At 40.3% G+C, this 20,052-nt stretch overlaps 1 protein-coding gene across 4 annotated transcripts in view; it reads left to right on the top strand.

Moving 5' to 3' along the window:
- RGL1 (ral guanine nucleotide dissociation stimulator like 1) overlaps nt 1-20,052 on the top strand; it is a 305,456-nt gene that overhangs the window by 42,947 nt on the left and 242,457 nt on the right. For 2 of the 4 annotated variants that reach the window (XM_054443321.2, XM_054443346.2), the window contains exon 2: nt 18,042-18,151. The exons of the other annotated variants lie outside the window; for them this stretch is intronic. The gene's annotated coding sequence lies outside the window, so the exon portion shown is untranslated. The remainder of the gene's footprint in view (nt 1-18,041; nt 18,152-20,052) is intronic. 4 annotated transcript variants of the gene reach the window in all.

The raw sequence follows: 20,052 nt of genomic DNA, 5'->3' as shown, positions 1-20,052 counted from the left end.
AGGAGTGGTGAGAGAGGGCATCCTTGTCTTGTGCCTATTTTCAAAGGGAATGCTTTCAGCTTTTGCCCATTCAGTATGATATTGGCTGTGGGTTTGTCATAAATAGCTCTTATTATTTTGAGATACATTCAATCAAAACCTAGTTTATTGAGAGCTTTTAGCATGAAAGTGTGTTGAGTTTTATCAAAGGCCTTTTCTGCATCTGTTGAGATAATCATGTGGTTTTTGTCATTGGTTCTGTTTATGTGATGGCTTATGCTTATTAATTTGCATATGTTGAACCAGCCTTGCATCCCAGGGATGAAGCTGATTGATCATGGTGGATAAGCTTTTTGATGTGCTGCTGGATTTGGTTTGCCAGTATTTTATTGAGGATTTTCTCATTGATGTTCATCAAAGATATTGGCCTGAAATTTTCTTTTTTTGTTGTGTCTCTGCTAGGCTTTGGTATCAGGATGATGCTGGCCTCATAAAATGAGTTAGGGAGGAGTCCCTCTCTTTCTATTGTTTGGAATAGTTTCAGACAGAATGGTACCAGCTCCTCTATGAACCTCTGGTAGAATTTGGCTGTGAATCTGTCTGGTCCTGGGCTTTTTTTGGTTGGTAGACTATTAATTACTGCCTCAATTTAAGAACTTGTTATCGGTCTATTCAGGGATTCGACTTCTTCCTGGTTTCGTCTTGGGATGGTGTATGTGTCCAGGAATTTATTCTAGATTTTCTAGTTTATTTGTGTAGTGGCGTTTATAGTATTCTCTGATGGTAGTTTGTATTTCTGTGGGATCAGTGGTGATATCCCCTTTATCATTATCTATTATGTCTATTTGATTCTTCTCTATTTTCTTCTTTAATAGTCTGGCTAGTGTTCTATTTATTTTGTTAATCTTTTCAAAAAACCAGCTCCTGGATTCATTGATTTTTTTTGAAGGGCTTTTTGTGTCTCTATCTCCTTGAGTTCTGCTCTGATCTTAGTTATTTATTGTTTTCTGCTAGCTTTTGAATTTGTTTGCTCCTGCTTCTCTAGTTCTTTTAATTGTGATGTTAGTGTGTTAATTTTAGATCTTTCCTGCTCTCTCCTGTGGGCATTTAGTGCTATTAATTTCCCTCTACACATTGCTTTAAATGTGTCCCAGAGATTTTGGTACGTTGTCTTTGTTCTCATTGATTTCAAAGAACATCTTTATTTCTGCCTTCATTTTGTTATTTACCCAGTAGTCATTCAGGAGCAGGTTGTTCAGTTTCCTTGTAGTTGTGCCGTTTTGAGTGAGTTTCTTAATCCTGAGTTCTAATTTGATTGCACTGTGGTCTGAGAGACTGTTTTTTATGATTTCTGTTCTTCTGCATTTGCTGAGGAGTGTTTTACTTTGAATTATGTGGTCAATTTTGGAATAAGTGCGATGAGGTGCTGAGAAGAATGTATATTCTGTTGATTTGGGGTGGAGAGCTCTGTAGACGTCTATTAGATGTGCTTGGTCCAGAGCTGAGTTCAAGTCCTGAATATACTTGTTAATTTTCTGTCTCATTGATCTGTCTAATATTGACAGTGGGGTGTTAAGGTCTCCCACTATTATTGTGTGGGAGTCTAAGTTTCTTTTGTAGGTCTCTGATAACTTGCTTTGTAAATCTAGGTGCTCCTGTATTGGGTGATATATATTTAGGATAGTTAGCTCTTCTTGTTGCATTGATTCCTTTATTATAATGTAATGCCCTTCTTTGTCTTTTTTGATCTTTGTTGGTTTAAAGTCTGTTTTATCAGAGACTAGGATTGCAACCCCTACTTTTTTTTTTGCTTTCCATTTGCTTCGTAAATATTTCTCCATCCGTTTATTTTGAGCCTATGTGTGTCTCTGCATGTGAGATGGGTCTCCTGAATACAGCACACTGATGAGTCTTGACTCTATCCAATTTGCCAGTCTGTGTCTTTTAATTGGGGCATTTAGCCCATTTACATTTACGGTTAATATTGTTATGTGTGAATTTGATTCTGTCATAATGATGCTAGGTGGTTATTTTGCCCATTAGTTGATGCAGTTTCTTCATGGTGTTGATGGTCTTTACAATTTGGTATGTTTTTGCAGTGGCAGGTACCGGTTTTTCCATATTTAGTGCTTCCTTCAGGAGCTCTTGTAAGGGAGGCCTGGTGGTGACAAAATCTCTCAGCATTTGCTTGTCTGTAAAGGATTTTATTTCTCCTTTGCTTATGAAGCTTAGTTTGGCTGGATATGAAATTCTGGGTTGAAAATTCTTTTCTTTAAGAATGTTGAATATTGGTCCCCACTCTCTTCTGGCTTGTAGAGTTTCTGCCAAGAGATCCACTGTTAGTCTGATGGGCTTCCCTTTGTGGGTAACCCGACCTTTCTTTCTTTAACATTTTTTCCTTCGTTTCAACCTTGGTGAATGTGATGATTATGTGTCTTGGGGTTGCTTTTCTCGAGCAGTATTTTTGTGGTGTTCTCTGTATTTCCTGAATTTGAATGTTAGCCTGTCTTGCTGGGTTGGGGAAGTTCTCCTGGATAATATCCTGAAGAGTATTTTCCAACTTGGTTCCATTCTCCCAGTCACTTTCAGGTACACCAATCAAATGTAGATTTGGTCTTTTCACATAGTCCCATATTTCTTGGAGGCTTTGTCTGTTCCTTTTCATTCTGTTTTCTCTAATCTAGTCTTCACACTTCATTTCATTAAGTTGACCTTCACTGTCTGATATCCTTTCTTCCACTTGATCAATTCGGCTATCGATACTTGTGTATGCTTCATGAGGTTCTCGTGCTGTATTTCTCAGCTCCATCAGGTCATTTATGTTCTTCTCTAAACTGGTTATTCTAGTTAGCAATTCCTCTAACCTTTTTTCAAGGTTCTTAGCTACCTTGCATTGGGTTAGAACGTGTTCCTTTAGCTTGGAGGAGTTTGTTATTACCCACCTTCTGAAGCCTACTTCTGTCAATTCATCAAACTCATTCTCCATCCCGTTTTGTTCCCTTGCTGGCGAGGAGTTGTGATCCTCTGGAGGAGAAGAGGCATTCTGGTTTTTGGAACTTTTAGCCTTTTTGTGCTGGTTTTTCCTCATCTTTGTGGATTTATCTAGTTTTGGTCTTTGATGCTGGTGACTTTGGATGGGGTTTTTGTGTGGACATCCTTTTTGTTGATGTTTATGCTATTCCTTTCTGTTTGTTAGCTTTCCTTCTAACAGGCCTCTCTGCTGCCCCTCCTTCCACCAAGCTCGAGCATCCCAGGTTGACTTCATACTGCTGTGCTGGCAGCAAGAATTTTATGCCAGCGGATCTTAGCTTTCTGGGCTTCATGGGGGTGGGATCCACTGAGCTAGACCACTTGCCTCCCTGGCTTCAGCCCCCTTTCCAAGGGAGTGAACCGTTCTGTCTCACTGGTGTTCCAGGCACCACTGGGGTATGAAAAAAACTTCTGCAGCTAGTTTTGTGTCTGCTCAAATGGCTGCCCAGTTTTGTGCTTGAAACCCAGGGCCCTGGTGGCATAGGGACCCAAGGGAATCTCCTGGTCTGTGGGTTCCAAAGACCATGGGAAAAGCGTAGTGTCTGGGCCAGAGTGCACCGTCCCTCATGGCACAGTCCCTCACAGCTTCCCTTGGCTAGGGGAAGGAGTTCCCCGATCCCTTGTGCTTCCTGGTTGAGAGGACGCCCCCACCCTTCTTCAGCTCATCCTCCATGGGCTGCACCCACTGTCTAACCAGTCCCAATGAGATGAGCTAGGTATCTCAGTTGGAAATGCAGAAAATCACCTGCCTTCTGCATTGATCTTGCTGGGAGCTACAGACTGCAGCTGCTTTTATTCGGCCATCTTCTATTTACATTTATTTTTATATATAGTTATATATTTAAAACTTTATCTTGACCACTTGATTTAGAGTAATGGAAATTGGAGAAATGTATACAGTACAGAACATTTTAAATTGGCTTTTTTTTCCTGTTTAAAGTGCTTAAACGTTCTTTAACTCAAGAACTTTAATTTTGCTAATAAAGATTCTTAAGCTTAGTGTGAAACATGGAAAGGAAACGCCAACAGCCTTGCTATGAATAGGATCAGCAGTGCCATCTTGTGGTAAATACCTTGAATTGCAATTAGAAGCACCAGCATGGGATTTGGGAGACTAAGAAATTCTACTCTATGTTCAGTGATTTACATAGAATGTAAAAGGTATTTCTCACTATTTTAAGACTTTGGGTTTATATAATCAGAGGAGGTTCTTCCTTTACAAATGTGGCAAAGACTACAGTTTTCTACAAGACCTTTTAATGTTGAGCTTTTAATGTTACATACAATTGCATTAAATGTTACTGTAAGTAATATTAAAAACTACAGTTATAATTTCAAAAAGATTATAGTACATGATACATTTTCTCTAGCAGCAGCTCTAATGTGTAATAAAACCTAGGATTATAGGTTAAATTGGATATATCTATAACATAGTAAGGTAAGCAGCTATAGTTAAGTCAAAGCATGGCAAGTATATGATCAGATAATAATCCTGTTTCCTTCAGACTTAGCATGTGGTAATACAGTAATTTTGTGTTCTTTAGCTTGTCTGCTGCTTTTGAAAATTCTTTTCAACAGTTAACAAATATTGATGAATCCAATTGGAAAAATGTTTACCTATTCATTAGTTCCAAGTCTGTGATAGATAAATACGTGGGACCATTGTAGTTTCTAGAATAATTACATTTAAAATCCCCAGCACCTTGCAAAAAATTTCTTCAATTCATATTTTGCTTTTTACGTTATCAACACATATTAGTTTAGAGAGTTTAGCACGAATCACTAACTAGACCAGTATTAGTAATCCATTGGTAATTCCAAGTCTCACATTGGAGCATCTTGAAAATAGTTCATGGGTTGCTATTTTTTTCATTAGTTATATATGTCATGCCAAATCAACATTATTTTCAGAAGTCATTCCCCCTTATTTTATTGCCCTTTTGTGTCACTTTCTTTTTCTAATTATAAAAGTAATATATGTTCATGATGCAAGTTCAGATATTAAAGTAATCATTCCTGATAAACTCAACCCCTGGAAATAATCACCATTTACAGTCTGGTGTATTACTTTCAGTTGCTGCATTTATTAATAAAAATATTTTCTCTTTTCAGTTGGTCAGAGGTAGGGGCACCCCATCTTCATTTCCCTCAGTGGCAGTTTCTTTCAGAGAATTTGCTAACAATATGTTTTTTTTTTTTTTTTTGTCTGCTAAGATAACTGGGAATTTCATTACCCTGATAGGAAATTTTGATTTTTATTCCTAGTTTTGTTGTTTCTCACTTCCTGCGGTGTTGGATTTATTGGGCATTGGATAACAACACTCTGTAGTACTATACAGATTTCCTAGCATGTTCAGATATACATTAACCATGCATAGAAAGCTTAATGACTTTGCCCAAGTTAGCTAACATGTGACTAGCCATGATTTAAATCCCTTCTGATTACACATATACCTAGGTGAATTCCTCTGGTCCCATGACTTTAAATACCATCTGTATTTGAGATGACTCTCAAATTTGTATCTTTAGCCCTGCCTTCCCCCCTGAGCATCAGACTTGTATGTGCAATTTTAAAAAAAACATCTCCGCCTCAGTGGCATCTCAAACCTTGACTTGGCAATAAAGAGAATGCTTGATGTCCTCACCGCTACCTTTTTTCTCCCAAAGACTTCTCCATTTTAGCTATTGGCATCATTAGCTATCCATTTGCCCAAGCACAAACCTTGGAATAACCTTTGGTTTTTCTCTTCTTCAAGCTTGACATCAATCCATCAGCACATCCTGATGCTATCTACGTTTCCCTAACATAAGTTCATCTCTTACCTAGGCTAACACAATCACATCCCAATTGGTTTTCCTGCTTCCTCTCTGTCTGTCATCACCATTATGTGCTATCCTATTACCTTTTTATTTTTTTCAGTATATTTAACAATATCCGGTATTATTGACTCTTGGATATATTGTCTGTCTTACTTTCCTTCTAGAATGTAAGCTCTGCAAGGCAGAAACTTTATCTTGTCACCACTGAATCCCCAAGACCTAGAACACTGTTGGTAGGTAGGTTTCATGTTGAACCTATAAACGAACAAATTAATTAATAGAAGAAGTCTGGTGCTTGTTCAGTAGTTGGGAATTCAGGAAAATTACTCCTTTGCTGGTTTTCCCAGGGCTCTTTTGTATAGCGTTGAAAGAACTGAAAAACTTTTATTTAATAATGCGTTCTTGAGATTGATATTAGAGTCTTATTATCTTAGATATACAGTATCACTTAGGCCTTGCTGCATGCATTTTATGCTCCCTGAGATGTTTTTGGGAGATTTTCTGTGGAAACCTGAAAAGGAAACCAATTACAGTGCTTTCTCAGAGAAGCAAGGCTCAACAAATGACTGGGAAGAAACTTTTGCTGGTTGAGAGAGATATTCAGTACGTGCTTCAACAATGATGTAAAAGGGAACAAAGAGAAGTGAATGCAAAACATCTTTATTTGCTTTGGACTGCCCTTCTTCCAGTAAGGCTAACTTTTAATAAAGAGGAACTCAATACCGGGCCGATGAATAAATTTTTAAAACTGGAAACTCAAAATGAAGGTTTGAGGATCCTGAAATACTATATATTTTTAAAAATCAATGATTCTTTTAAGAAATGGAAAACAAAGTGAGGGAAGAGTGGGTAGAGAGATTGATTGGTCATTCTATATCTAGTGTAATGGAAAAGGTATTTTGTGTCAGCAAGATCTGGGTTTTGATTCTAGTCTTGCCACTAGCTGGCCACATGCCCTTGGACGTCTTGCTTCTGAAATCTAGGCTTGTTATTTCTGTTGGTGGTTTAGGATGATCACATGAGATGAATCTTGGGAAATAATTCTTACAATTATAAAGCACAATACAAGTGTAATATATTATCCTGATTATCATTATCTCACCATTCTAGTATGAGGATCCAGGGCTTCATTCTCTTGCTGTTTTCAACTTTGTGGTCCCAAAACTCCAATGGCTACAAAGATGCCAAGATCTGAACTCAGAGATTCATGAAACAGCTCTAAATAGTTTTAAATTACTTCCTTGGGAAATTTTTGCTTGCTTATGTGTATCTGAGATTAACAACAGTAAAAACACCTTTTATATAGCACCATCAGTGAGGCTTTATGTCTTTATTACAAATTTTGGAGCATCCTCCAGGCTCTCAAAATGAAATCTCTGGACCTACTGAAGAGAGAGAGAAAGAGAGACAGCAAGGACTTTCATGTCTTTAAAAGCAATTACAGGCTCAGGTCTCTGAAAAAGTATTAAGTGCCAAGACTGATGCCTCTGCAACCATTTGTTCTTGACATTTTTTCAACTTTTTTTTTCAGCCAGACTATTGATGCATTTTAATACCATTAGTATTTCTTAAAATTAGTTCAGCAGTATTATTAATTTGTCTTCTTAAAATAAAAGGCAGGAAAACAGTATTATGCATGTATTTAAAGAAGTCCCCTTTCCAGATATTGGAAGGCATGTTTTTAAGTATTCTGGAGAAATGTCATTTAAAAAAAATTCCCAAGCAGACCATTTTGCTTTAGAAATATTGAAGATGCAATATGTGAATCATATTTGGATTTTAAAGCAGGATATTAAACTTCACAGTAAAAGTGATTCCATAGTTGTTAAAGTCCAAAGAGAGGTTTACAAAGCCAGCAGACAGAGAAACTGAAATTCACTTGGAGAGGTAAATGATACAGGAATGGAAACATTGAATAAATAACTTTACAGCAATTTTTCTTGATGTTATTTTATCCCTTAAAGGCAGACAGATCATTAAAATTAAAATTGTATTAAAAAATATTCTCTATAAAAATATGTAACCCAATAAAATGAATGTTGAGTCAGCCACATGTATTTCTTTCCAAACCCATAATTTGGATTTGGATTGGATTTCCAAGCCCACAATACTAAATTTATTTAGTATTTTGAAATTCATATTTGCTAGGCAGTGCATCTTAGTAAATTAAAAAAAATAAATTCCCATTACTTAGTTCATGTAAATAATCCTAAAGGTGAACTGAATTGGCCTTACTGAAATGGCGGCTCATGCCAGGGCTGGCCAGGGAAGGTGAGGAGAGGATAAGAGACATTTTATCTTCATGCATTTGTGTCTTTGCATTTGCTGTTTCTCTCCTGGATGCATTTCCCATCCTGGGTCATTTGCTTAAATTCATACCAATTTTTTTTAGCATCTATTTCAAGCACCCTGTTCTCCACTATGACTTCACTAACATCTCTAGATAGATAGTTGCTCCTTTCTACTCCTTTCTATTGCTGCCTTATATGTAACTCTGTTATTGCATGTAACCATCATCAATAATTTGCTTACATTTCTGTCTCTTTTGTATTTCCAGTACCTACCTTAGTGCTTGACATATAGTAGGAACTTAATAAATGTCTGCTGAGTGAATAAATAAAAAAGTGAGTGATAGCTCCTGATCACTGCATAACATAGATACAACTCATAAAGTTGTGATTCCTGGCCCCATCCTTGTGGGGCAAGTAGGGGTGGTGGGACAGAGGCTACCCAGAAGATGAGCAGATGGGTGGGTTGATTATGCAATAAAAAACATTCATTCAGCTTCTGGCACTGTGCCAGGTGCTGTGGGGGAAACTGCAGAGATGTAAGGTACATCGTATCTGCTTTCAGGGGTTTACCAGTTAGGTTTAAGGGCCTAATTTACCTGTATGAATCATCTAGAGGGAAATTGAAGGCTAAGTCCTAAGACTTGACTGTGTGTCTATGAGGAAGTTAGAAAAGTTAGAAACCCACATGAGTTGAAGGAGCTTGGAAAGGCTTCATGAGGAGCCACAAGTTAATCTGGGCTCAGCAGTATTAACAGAAGGAAGGGCTGATGAGGTGGCAAGCCTTGGGCTAGGTGGGAGTTGAATGGGTGGCTGTGTGGGAATTGGCTTGTGGAGCAGTGTTTACTCTGGGGGACCATAGACACTTTCTACACCTATGGATGGATTTTAGAGATGCTTTGAACCCCTGGAATTATTTGCAAAATGTTGTATGTATGTTTATATGAGCAGTTTTCCAGGGAGAATTCTCAGCTTTGAAAGAAGTAGATGCAGATTTTAAAGGAATGTTAAGTTTTGTAGTTGTAATCGCTAATAGGTAGCATTATGATTATCTTTTCATGAAGTCTTAAAGAAAGGGAAAAAGGAAGAATTCGATGGGGTAGGGAGGTGAAGGGAGGAGGGAGATTCAGGCTAACAATATAGGTATCAATATTTATTAAATGATCTTTCCCTGAAAGTGTATCACTAACATGCTGTATCTTTAGCTGATTATCAAAAGAGATCATCTAAGCGATGGAGGCTACACTGCCTGTTTGAGAGAAACTACTGAACTAAAAGTGAATGAAAATGTATCCCATTGTTGCCCAAATGAAAATATACTTAATTCAAAGGCAGAGATAATTTTTAAACATTGTTAGTGTTTTAATCAGCAAACATTATTTTTTAAGGATTATTCTATTTAGGTTTTGAATGTAGGGATTTGCCTCATAATGAAAAATCTGCATTTCTTCATAAAAACTGAATAAAATGAACATGACTTGGTTATTTGCCATAGATGTGGATTCTTTTAATATTGGATGCTCAGTTTGTACAGAAAACATTTGGATTGGAGCCCCTCTTTGGGCCATTGCCAGCTAGAGGTTAACATACTAATACATCAGAGTATTAGTATGTTAAGTGATGGATTTCTACTTCTGGGTGAGTGTTACGCTATCAGAAACATGCCCTGAAGTGATAGCTCTATCACGTTGCAATTGTGAGTTAAGGAGGAAGGAAAGAGATCTATGAAAAAATAAGCTGTTCCTTTGTTTTCTGGCTTGTTCCAAAAAGGATTGCAATAAAAAAGAGTTTCATATTATTGGTTTATGTAATTGATAAGAGCCCAGTAATTGAGGAACAAAAAAGTTGTTAAGTTTATGCAAACAAATACTACAAAAGGGATTTTCCCATAATTCTATCTTTAGGAGAGTAATTAATTGGATAATAGTTAAAGAAGATAGTAATGTTGAGAGAGGGAATAGGTATATAAACCTCAATTATATCTTAAACATTAGTAAGCCATATTTTTACATAGAATTCAGTTTAATTGGAGGACCTGAGAAATTTGATGACACTGGAAACTTGTGCATTTTTGATTTATAAACCTGAAATATGCATAACTAATGTTAATTTAATAATGTTGAATTTTAATAGCCTTAAAGTCAAGCATTAAGAAAAATGCTCAGATCATATGATTTTATGAGAAATAGACTATTCAACTCTTAATGATTCAACATAAAGTGCCACTTCAGTGAATGTTCAAAATGTATTATCATTTCTGTGGTGATCTAATCTTGTTTATTGAATCTGGTAACATATATTTATGTATATATGAATATGAGAATCATAATATATATTTTAATATATATATTATTACATCATTCTGTGTAATATACTTTTTGAGTTCTTAATATCTTGTATTTTCTATAAAGTCATATATGTGGCAGATACATATATGGAGATATTTCAGATTATTGTATTACAAGCTGAGGAATGTTATATCTTCAGAACTTGCCACTTGCTAGGGATGAGGTTGGAATGAGAAAGTGTATTGGCCTCATGGCCATTCCTAAGGCTTGGGGCCGAAGGCTGGAGGTTGGCCCTAGTGAACAAATTACTTGGAGGATTCAGAAGTCGCTAGTGCACAGGAGAGAGTGCAATCCATTCCCAATGGGGAGCAGTGGGTCACGACTAGATGAACCATATACATCATCAGTCCTGAAAATGAGGCTGATTAAAGGGCATTCAGGAGCAGGGTGAATGAAGCTTCTCTGGGGAAGGAGAGAAGGTCCAGGCCTTTGTAAACAGGATTGAGTTTTCTAGGTTGCCCAGTCCCAGGTTGACTTTGGCTGGAATTAAAAGTCGTGGTTCAGGTAGTTCACCTTTTATAGTTTTGTGCTTATTAACATAAATTTACATTTTATTTTGAATACATTTTGCTATAATTAGTTAAAACAACTATAGTAACAAGATGCTTAACTCTCACTCTATAAACAATAGCATTACGAGTTTGGGAATATAGAACAAACAACAATCTATTTATGAAGAACAGATCAGTGGTTGCAGCTAGGGTGGGAGCAGTGACTATAAAGGGGTAGCAACAGGAAGTTTCTTGGGGTCATGGAACTGTTCTGGATCCTGATGGCGGTGGTGTTTACACACATCTGTATGCATTAAAATTCATACAATCATCTGCCCCAAAAGTCCATTTAACTATATGATAATTGTTTTTAAAAAGCAAAAAATGCTAGCAGGGAGATAAAAATAATTTTTTTTTTTTGAGATGGAGTCTCGCTCTGTCACCAGGCTGGAGTGCAGTGGCATGATCTCAGCTCACTGCAACCTCTGCCTCCCAGGTTCAAGCAATTCTTCTGCCCCAGCCTCCCAAGTAGCTGGGACTACAGGCGTGTGCCACCACACCCGGCTAATTTTTTGTGTTTTTAGTAGAGATGGGATTTCACCGTGTTAGCCAGGATGGTCTCAGTCTCCTGACCTTGTGATCTGCCCACCTCAGCCTCCCAAAGTGCTGGGATTACAGGCGTGAGCCACCGTGCCCAGCCAGAAATTTTTAATATATCAAATATACACAACAGAACAAAGTAAATCCTAACAGTCCTAGAAGGCCATAGGAAAGCCAGAGTCCTAAAAGTATGCCATTTGCCTGTTTCTGAATGTCTTAGGTTGGTGGAAGGCACATTTTACCTGGAAGCTGAAAATGATTTGGTTCCCTAGTTCTTCTTTTATCTTCCTTTCAACAATAGACCTGTCTTCCTTCCTTTCTTCTTTTCCTCTCTTTTCTTTCCTTCGATCATTCCTCCCCTCCTTACTCTCTTTCTTTCTTAAGTTCATGCTATCTGACATGGTGAAGTGGCATTCTAGATTACTTTTTTTTTTTTTTTTTGGTCACAAGTGCCTACTGGTGGAAGGGACCTGAAGGGAGGATGAGAAGCTGGTCTAGCTCTGCTCCAATCCTGAGGGTGGACAGTTGAGCCAGAATAAAACCAAAAGTGAAGCCTCACTACTTACCAGAATACACCTGTGCAGGGCCTACACTACCTGTAGGCCTTCCTGTTCCAGGCAGTAAAGTGTTGTTCTGGAGCTGAGCACCTGCTTTGAGTTAGAATTGAGACAGGCACCAGAAGTTGGATGCAGTCCAGACTGATAAGAGGATCCTTGGAATAGACTTTAAGTTGACCTTGACCCTTTAGTGTTCTTTGGATTGGACTTCCCAGGATTACTCTGTCCCTTTGAAAAAATATATTTGTGTCTTGGGCCTGAACCAAATTTAAATCAGTCTCCTAGAAATTGTGAAGGGCTGCTAAGGCATGGCACAGCATGGCCTGTTTTCTCAATATTGTCTCTTTAACTTCTCATTTCCTTGGCAACCTGATTTCTGATTTTCTGAATGGGTGTTGCTGTGGACATTTGCCCAGAAAACAGCTCTGAGTGAGGGACTATCAGAGAGAATTTTATGTCTCTTGGGAAGGGAAAGGTTAACTTTTATTTCCAAGAGGACTGGCTGCATGAGTTCTTGGATGCAGCAGTCCCCAGGAGAGTGCGGTGTGTTGAGCTGTGGCTAGTGTGTGTAGTTCCACACAGGCAGGAGTGGGCTGTGCAGAGCTGCTTGTTTACAACAGCTTCCTGAATCTGCTAATACCAGACTGAGTGAATGAAGTTCTTGACCCATATTCTTTACATTAAACATTGATAACCATTTTTTCTTTCAATCCTTCCTCTATGTTATTCTGGATTTGAAATCTCTAGCTATGAGATAATATTAACTGAAATTCTTGACATTTGCCAACCCTAGTCACAACCCTTGCTAAAGATCATTTCAACATAAAGCATTTGTCTTTTAGCTTGTCTGAAAATATACTGCAGTATGTTGCTGGTAATGGATTTCTTGGAGTTGAACCATTGGGTAGAGGATTTGTGATTTGAGTTTACCATCTGATTTATATGTTCTATGGTCATCATAACTCAGATTTGCAGATCTGGGTACTACTGGGACTGTGGGGCTATTGTGCCTGACTTAATTGCATATTTAAATGTAAGGCTAGAAGTAAAGCTGAAAAAGCAGATGGATTTGGAAAATGAGATTGTCTTGTTTTGAGGTCGTGTGGAAAGCCAAGAAATTGCTGGAGCAGCTCTGACAGGGATTTCAGGAAAACAGGCTGGTAATATTTCCACTTCTCTCAGCTTGCAGTCTGGCTGAAAATGTAGTAAGATCAGCCTTTTCCAAAGGTCTTGGTATTTCTGCAGCTGTTTCAGAAAGCCTTGAAAGTGAAAAGCGAAGGAGTCCACAGAATCTCAAGTATCCATGCTCCAATCACTAAAGCTCTTGGATGATCTAAGTGGAAAAGAGCTGAAGCCATGTAAGTGAAGGTGTGTATGACACAGTGCATGTGTGGAGGCTGCTCTTTCAGATATGACATCATGCCTGTGGCCCCCAAAAGCTTCCAGGAGAGCATCAGCTTGACAGCGAGGATGCCAAAAAGTCCTTGATAGGAGCTCTGCACATTATATTTCCACTTTCTATTATTTTAGATTCTTTTTTGTTCCATTCACCTGAGTCAGCTGGGCCATCTGCTTAAGCCAGCCAACATCTCACATTTTCTAATTGGTCTAGTTAGTCCAGGGTTAATGTGTCACTTACTATCACTAATGAGAGACTGTACTTGCTAGACTCGTAAAGCATTTTTAATGAATGCTTCCAGTATTATGATTCCTGTTCTACAGAAAAAGAAACCAGGTTTCAGAGAATTTATGTGATTTGTACAAATTATTTGAACAGACTAGTGGATCATGAGGACTATGGAATGTATATTTTATACTGTCAGCCACCAACTTTCAAGTGCTTGAAGCTCTCCACATATGTAATGTGTTTAAAAGGAAGTTTAAAACAATAGAAATGACTAGATTGTGTCAGTCATTTTTAAATATTCTGCAAATGAAACTTAAGTAAAAGTTCAATATGTTAAAGCTACAAGTTCTATTTTAGCATGAATTTATTTCACAAGTTCAGGTTTCTTTTTTTAACTCCAAATCCCTTTATTGACTAAAAATTATTAAGTTAGTAAAAGATCTATAATCATAGCAGATTTTACTTCATTGTTTTTGCCTGAATCCTGATATGATAAAGCTTTTATTTATTTATTTATTTATTCTTTTTTTTTTTTTGAGCAGTAGCGAGATTTATTGCAAAGAACAAAAGAACAAAGCTTCCCCCATTACAAAAGGGGACCCAAGCAGATTGCCACTGCTGGCTCAGGCAGCCTGCTTTTATTTTCTCATCTGATCCCACCCACATCCTGCTGATTGGTCCATTTTTTTTTTTTTTAAATTTATGAAGTATTTATTGATGATTCTTGGGTGTTTCTCGGAGAGGGGGATATGGCAGGGTCATAGGATAATAGTGGAGAGAAGGTCAGGAGATAAACACATAAACAAAGGTCTCTGGTTTTCCCAGGCAGAGGTCCCTGCGGCCTTCTGCAGTGTTTGTGCCCCTGGGTACTTGAGATTAGGGAGTGGTGCTGACTCTTAAAGAGCATGCTGCCTTCAAGCATCTGTTTAACAAAGCACCTCTTGCACCGCCCTTAATCCATTTAACCCTGAGTTGACACAGCACATGTTTCAGAGAGCACGGGGCTGGGAGAAAGGCCATAGATAAACAGCATCCCAAGGGAGAAGAATTTCTCCTAGTCAGAACAAAATGGAGTCTCCTATGCCCACCTCTTTCTACACAGACACAGCAACAATCTGATCTCTCCTTCCTTTCCCCACACTTCCCCCCCTTCTTTTCAACAAAACCGTCATCGTCCTCATGGCCCACTCCCGATGGTCGCTGTCTCTTCGGAGCTGTTGGGTACACCTCCCAGACAGGGCGGTGGGGCATAGGCACTCCTCACTTCCCAGATGGGGCGGCCGGACACAGACGCTCCTCACTTCCTCCCAGACGGGGTGGCAGCCAGGCAGAGGCGCTCCTCACCTCCCAGATGGGGCGGCGGGGCAGAGGCGCTCCTCACCTCCCAGATGGGGCGGCGGGGCAGAGGCGCTCCTCACTTCCCAGAGGGGGCGGCCGGGCAGAGGCGCTCCTCACTTCCTCCCAGATGGGGTGGCGGCCAGGCAGAGGTGATCCTCACTTCCCAGACGGGGCGGCCGGGCAGAGGCGCTCCTCACCTCCCAGACGGGGCGGCCGGGCAGAGGCGCTCCTCACTTCCTCCCAGACGGGGCGGCCGGGCAGAGGCGCTCCTCACCTCCCAGACGGGGTGGCCAGGCAGAGGCGCTCCTCACTTCCCAGATGGTGCAGCCGGGCAGAGGCAATCCTCACTTCCTCCCAGACGGGGTGGCGGCCAGGCAGAGGCGCTCCTCACCTCCCCGACGGGGCGGCCGGGCAGAGGTGCTCCTCACTTCCCAGATGGTGCAGCCGGGCAGAGGCAATCCTCACTTCCTCCCAGACGGGGTGGCGGCCGGGCAGAGGCGCTCCTCACCTCCCAATGGGGCGGCCGGGCAGAGGCGCTCCTCACTTCCCAGACGTTGGGCGACTGGGCAGAGGCGCTCCTCACTTCCCAGACGGGGCAGCCGGGCAGAGGAGCTCCTCACATCCCAGACGATGGGCGGCCGGGCAGAGACGTTCCTCACTTCCTATACGGGATGGCGGCGGGGCAGAGGCGCTCCTCACTTCCCAGATGGGGCGGCGGGGCAGAGGGGCTCCTCACATCCCAGACGATGGGCGGCCAGGCAGAGACGCTCCTTACTTCCTAAACGGGGTGGCGGCGGGGCAGAGGCTGTAATCTTAGCACTTTAAGAGGCCAAGGCAGGAGGCTGGTAGGTGGAGGTTGTAGCGAGCCGAGATCACGCCACTGCACTCCAGCCTGAGCACCATTGAGCATTGAGTGAGCGAGACTCCGTCTGCAATCCCAGCACCTCGGGAGGCCGAGGCAGGCAGATACTTGAGGCCAGGAGCTGGAGACCAGCCTGGTCAACACGGCGAAACCCTGTCTCCACCAAAAATACAAAAACCATTCAGGCGTGGAGGTGCGCGCCTGCAATCCCAGGCACTCGGCAGGCCGAGGCAGGAGAGTCACAGGAGCCTGAGGCAGGGAGGTTGCAGCGAGCCGAGATCACGGCAGTACAGTCCAGCTTCGGCAACAGAGGGAGACCGAAAAAAGAAGGAGAGGGAGACCAAAGAAAGGGGAGAGGGAGAGGGAGAGGGAGGGGGAGGGGGAGGGGGAGGGGGAGGGGGAGAGGGAGAGGGAGAGGGAGGGGACAAGTTCAGGTTTCTAATAACTACTTATTTTCAAGTTAACCAGTAACATTAACAAAGCTATTTATGAACACAAATATTTGAAATCTAGATTTGTAGATGTGAGTTGGAGCCTTAATATCTAATATATTTTAAAGGTTTGTTTGGTTGTCCCCCATTGAAAAAAAAAAACTGATTTACAGATAAATTCTTGAAAATAGGTATAATTTTCTTAAAAGCTAAGCCTACTGAAAATGTTATTCAATCTGATTGAATCAGATACTTGGGAAATGATTAACAGGTAGTTTTGGACCCACTTTGAATCACTATCTAACTATACCTGAAAATATTCATTTTTCCTCTTCTCTCCTAAGCCCAGTCCAATTACCATCCTCTGAAACAGCACTTGTCAAGGTCCCTAGACCTCTCTGTAGCCAAATCTGTCCGTAAATTCTCAGTTCTCACTTCATGGGACCCATCATCAGCATTTGACACTCTTGATCACTCCACTTACTCTCCAAGGCTCGCGCTCTCCTGGCTTTCTTCCCATCTCAAAGGCCACTTCTCAGTTTCCTTTGTGTGCCCCCGTCATTGTCCTGACTATCTCAAACTCCCTGTCAGTCTTTTTCAACCATAGTTTCTCATCTGAACCAAGCACACAAAAAATGATTCCAGAGAATATTTTCTCAACTTTTTCCAAGGAAAATAACTAGTTCTAGGTGCATAGGAAGTAATTTAATCCATCACATACAATGGGTGCCTAAGGCTTTGTCTTAATGTTTCTTCACATAACCTCAGTTGACAAAGGTTGCCAGGCTCAATCCACAAACATTAGGCATCTGATGCATTTTCATGACCTTAACTCCATCTATATATTGACAACTCCCAAATTTATATCTCCAGCCCAGGCCTCTATCTGAACACAAGATAATGTTCTATCCAATTTGATGCAACCTCTTGTAAATATCTGACATCTCAAACTTATCATGTTCAAAAACAAAACCTGATCTTTCCCCCAAAAACTGTTCCACTCAGAGTCATCATCTCTCAGGCCAAAAATTTTAGTCATCCCTGAATTTCTGGTCTTTCTTTCACATCTTTCATCCAATCCTTCGGCAAATCCTACCGTACCTATGTTTCAAATACATCCAGAGCCTGACCAATTCTTGCCACCTTTACTTCTACCGCCCTGACCTAAGCCACATCATTCTCTAGAGCTGGAACTATTCTAGTAGCCTCCTAGTTGGCCTCCTGCTTTCATTGTTGGACCTCTAGAGTCTATTTCAAACACAGCAGCCAGAGTGATCCAGTCCTTTGCTCAAAATTCTTCAGTAGCTCCCAATTACAATATGTGTGGTAAAAGCTGGAAACCTTACAATGGCCTACGTGATCTGTAGTGCCTCTTTCCTGACTGCTGCAGTCTTTTTGCTGTTCTTACAATACATTGAGCAACTTCCACCCAGGGCACTTTCCCCTGCTCCTGCCCCAAACCCCCATGGCTTACTCCTCACTTCTTTCAAGTCTTTGCTTAGATGATACCTTATCAGTGAGGTCTTTCCCTCCTAACCTTTTAAAAATTGTAAAGGCCCTAATCACTCACTATCCCCATTCCATTGCTTATTTCTCCCTATTGTGCTTATTATTTTCTAATATTTTACATGGTTTGCTTATTTATTTTTATCGTCTTGCTTTTCTACTAGTGTGCAGTTTCCTCAAGGGCAGAGATTTTGTCCATCTTGGCCACTACTATATGCCAAGTGTTTGGAACAGTTTGCACAGAGGAATGGTTCCTGAATGAATTGAATGCATGGTGAGTGTTTAATTTGAAATTTGAAATGTGATTAATGGAATTTTAATCATTTTAAATTCTCCTTGTATTGCACAAAATGCCTCTTAAATGCACGTTGTAACATCATGAGATATTCAATGCAGATACCTCAGTGCCCACTCCTGCTAAATATTTACTCAAAGGTTAAAAACCGTCATTGGTTTTGTATGCTGAGGCCAAATTTGAACTTTTAGTTGCGTGCTGGTACTTCATCTGCAGATGTAGGTATCATGCATTTCCACCCTACATTGCTAAGTTAATCTAATTGAATATATTGAAAATATCAGTAGGATTCCAAGTATCTCAGTTCTTTCCATTCCCCACTGTACTCTGTGTGAGTTGTAGCGGGGCTGGTCCCTGCAGGTTGCATTTCTCTTGGTTGGGCATCTTTCTGTCTGGGTTGACCTAATTGCAGGCAGTAGTGCGTGATGAGAGGCAGCTTGGAGAAGCCAGGGTATTTTCCCCTCCTCTGCTGCTGTCAGCTTCCTGCCATGGCCACAGCTTCTGTCAAATGATTCCATCCTAGTGTGTGAGCCAGCTCACACCAGTTCATGAGGGACAGTTTTGTTTATTTTTTTTCAACTCCATGTTTATGTTTTTCCAACTCCATCAATATCACATTGATGACTTAAAATAGGCCAAATCCTGGCTTTCCACTGACAGAGAACCAATTTGTTTAAACATTGACCAGCACACCCTGGTGGGCTGAGGCCTTGCATTCTCTAACACCCCTTTTTCCTTTTCTCTCTCTGGTCTAGGAGTGGTAGTGGCTTCCTGCTGTTGCTAATCCCTGGCTTATTCACTCTTCCCTGTTTAGGACTCAATTCCTTGGTCACCTTTGTAAAGAATTTCCTGCATTAATTCCCTTCCCTTTTAGAAACAGGAAATGATTTCTGTTTTCCAATACTTTGATACAATACCTAAAATAGAACAACCATGCTATGTTTGAGTGAACTTGAGAGAACCTTTAGCAGCAATACAAAACAAAAATCTTTGTCTCATCTGAAATATTTGCACCAGTGCCTTGCCTTGGAACACATAAAAATACTTTGATACAAAAAGTGAATTTCTGATCTCATTGCCAAAATTATTACACATTATTTTGAAATGCTACAACTTAAAGACAGCACTCTAATATAGTTAACACTTAATATGACATTATCCAACATAGTTTTAAGAGATGCTGCCATTTTGTTACCTCCTAATACTTGTTTCTGAAGTTTATAGGAACTACTTGAATACTTTTTTTCAATTGCTTTTCTTATAAGTCATTTTCAGTTGCTTTCCTATGGCTTACTCATCATTTGTAGACTTGGTCATGTTGTGAATGAGTATGTTCAAAGTCATTTAAATACCTTCTTCTGTTTTGATGTATGTATTGAGTGTTTTTCAAGGCTATAAACTCCCTTAGGTTTGGCCACAGGAACAAAGTGTACAAAAACGGAGAATAGGAAGAGCTATAACATCCATACTCTCATTTAGTTGAATTATAAAGATTTTAGCTGTCTTATTCATCACATATGTTGGATGCCCAGTCTTGGGTACTGTGAGCTGTGGTATCTGACAATGGTACCAATATTTCAGAGGCAGGGCAGCCTGGTCATTTAACACATTCACTGTGGGGTCAGTAGCTCAGGAGGTAATAGGGTTCACCCAGTGTGTTTCCTTCACATGTGTTGATGTAACTTACCCTGAACAATGTTTTTAAATTCATTTTTACCATTTAAATACTACTGGTCCAGACTGAGTAAGCATCCTTGAAACTATATTGTAGTCCCATCTACAGTCCTACATCAAGGCTTGTTCCAAAATTGCTCCAGGTCGTAGACTTGACTTTAACTCCATCTTCGTCTCTATGCCCACCTTATGGAGTCCTCCAAGGA

The sequence above is a fragment of the Pongo pygmaeus genome, chromosome 1 (assembly GCF_028885625.2).
Source record: "Pongo pygmaeus isolate AG05252 chromosome 1, NHGRI_mPonPyg2-v2.0_pri, whole genome shotgun sequence".
NCBI lineage: Eukaryota > Metazoa > Chordata > Mammalia > Primates > Hominidae > Pongo > Pongo pygmaeus.
The sequence above is the reverse complement of the archived record's forward strand: the minus strand, read 5'-3'. Positions and strand labels throughout refer to the sequence as shown.